This window comes from Diprion similis, unplaced genomic scaffold, assembly GCF_021155765.1.
Source record: "Diprion similis isolate iyDipSimi1 unplaced genomic scaffold, iyDipSimi1.1 ptg000058l, whole genome shotgun sequence".
NCBI lineage: Eukaryota > Metazoa > Arthropoda > Insecta > Hymenoptera > Diprionidae > Diprion > Diprion similis.
In genome coordinates this window covers 7,501-10,000 of record NW_025725007.1, presented here as the reverse complement: position 1 = coordinate 10,000, position 2,500 = coordinate 7,501, and the positions used below count along the sequence as shown (strand labels likewise).

Here is a 2,500-nt window from a genome sequence, read left to right as displayed (position 1 = left end):
GGCTCCCGGGTTCGGAAGGGAGCCGGTCCGGCGAAAAACTTGGTTCCGTCCCGATCGACCGAAAGGCAATGCGCCGGTCGCGGATGTCGGTACGGGGACGGAATTTCGTGAAAATCCTCGGCAAGATCGGCGAAAAGGCGATGCGCCGGCTCCCGGGTTCGGAAGGGAGCCGGCCCGGCGAAAAACTTTGTTCAGTCACGATCGACCGAAAGGCAATGCGCCGGTCGCGGATGTCTGTACGGGGACGGAATTTCGTGAGATCCTCGGCCCGTTCGGCGGAAAGGCGATGCGCCGGCTACCGGATTCGGTCCGATCCCTGTAGGCCGGCGAAACTTTGAATAAATCCGGCCCCTCGAGTCTCGCCCGCCGGCGACAAAGTCCCGAGGCCGAGTAATTTTTCGGATAGCCCGCGAAGGTTTCGTCCCGTAAGCCCACCGTGTTAACACCGCATCGGCGCCGACGTCCTAGCGGCCGGGCTCCTACTAGTAAGAGGAGCGAGTCGGTCGGGCCGGGTTCCCGGCGCCCGCCGGTCACCGTTCGGTACAGTGCGCCAGCACGTGCCGTACAGTTCGGTGTCGACCTAGCGCGGGCGTACGGGTACAATCCCGTATCCCCAGACCGTGAAACTCTGCTCATGTTCAATCGTCACTGCATTACCGCGGGTCGGTGTCTCAGACCGAATGGCCCTTGACGCGGTAGCAAGAAGTTCGCTCTCCGTTACGCACGGCAGGGTCGAACCTTTGAACGCACGCATCAACTCGCTCCGTACCGAGCGCCAACTCGAATACGAAAGAGATATCAATCCATCCCAGACGCTTTCAATCTAGCCGACGGGTACGGGAGATCGTTCGAACGCAACGCAACCGTGTGCCGCTTCGGCGGTACACGGAGTCGCGACCGGCCTGACGCCGGTCACGAAACACAACGTACAGTTAGACGTGTGGCCGACCGGGCCTGAGGACCCGGCGGCGATGGGTGGCGCACGTCCGAGCCTAGATTCAATGTCGAAGCTCCCTGGTTGATCCTGCCAGTAGTCATATGCTTGTCTCAAAGATTAAGCCATGCATGTCTCAGTGCAAGCCAAATTAAGGTGAAACCGCGAATGGCTCATTAAATCAGTTATGGTTTCTTAGATCGTACACACATTTACTTGGATAACTGTGGTAATTCTAGAGCTAATACATGCAAACAGAGTTCCGACCAGAGATGGAAGGAATGCTTTTATTAGATCAAAACCAATCGGCGGCGGGTACGTCCCGTCCGCCGTTTAACTTGGTGACTCTGAATAACTTTGGGCTGATCGCACGGTCTCGTACCGGCGACGCTTCTTTCAAATGTCTGCCTTATCAACTGTCGATGGTAGGCTCTGCGCCTACCATGGTTGTAACGGGTAACGGGGAATCAGGGTTCGATTCCGGAGAGGGAGCCTGAGAAACGGCTACCACATCCAAGGAAGGCAGCAGGCGCGCAAATTACCCACTCCCGGCACGGGGAGGTAGTGACGAAAAATAACGATACGGGACTCATCCGAGGCCCCGTAATCGGAATGAGTACACTTTAAATCCTTTAACGAGGATCCATTGGAGGGCAAGTCTGGTGCCAGCAGCCGCGGTAATTCCAGCTCCAATAGCGTATATTAAAGTTGTTGCGGTTAAAAAGCTCGTAGTTGAATCTGTGTCCCACGCTGTCGGTTCACCGCTCGCGGTGTCTAACTGGCATGATTGTGGGACGTCCTACCGGTGGGCTTAGCCCTCCGGGGCGGCCCAACTAATATCCCATCGCGGTGCTCTTCACTGAGTGTCGAGGTGGGCCGGTACGTTTACTTTGAACAAATTAGAGTGCTTAAAGCAGGCTATTTTCGCCTGAATACTGTGTGCATGGAATAATGGAATAGGACCTCGGTTCTATTTTGTTGGTTTTCGGAACCCCGAGGTAATGATTAATAGGGACAGATGGGGGCATTCGTATTGCGACGTTAGAGGTGAAATTCTTGGATCGTCGCAAGACGGACAGAAGCGAAAGCATTTGCCAAAAATGTTTTCTTTAATCAAGAACGAAAGTTAGAGGTTCGAAGGCGATCAGATACCGCCCTAGTTCTAACCATAAACGATGCCAGCTAGCGATCCGCCGAAGTTCCTCCGATGACTCGGCGGGCAGCTTCCGGGAAACCAAAGCTTTTGGGTTCCGGGGGAAGTATGGTTGCAAAGCTGAAACTTAAAGGAATTGACGGAAGGGCACCACCAGGAGTGGAGCCTGCGGCTTAATTTGACTCAACACGGGAAACCTCACCAGGCCCGGACACCGGAAGGATTGACAGATTGAGAGCTCTTTCTTGATTCGGTGGGTGGTGGTGCATGGCCGTTCTTAGTTGGTGGAGCGATTTGTCTGGTTAATTCCGATAACGAACGAGACTCTAGCCTGCTAAATAGGCGTACTTTCCGGTATCTCGAAGGCCCCCGGCTTCGGTCGGGCGGTTTTTACTACCGGCGTACAAATAAAT

The 2,500-nt window shown here is 54.8% G+C and overlaps 1 non-coding gene across 1 annotated transcript in view; it reads left to right on the top strand.

Moving 5' to 3' along the window:
* Positions 1 to 1,011: 1,011 nt before the first annotated feature.
* The window catches only part of LOC124415516, a 1,913-nt gene continuing 424 nt past the window's right edge, over positions 1,012 to 2,500 (top strand). The window contains exon 1 of the ribosomal RNA XR_006930467.1: positions 1,012 to 2,500. This exon is cut by the window's right edge and continues 424 nt beyond it. This is a non-coding gene — a ribosomal RNA (small subunit ribosomal RNA).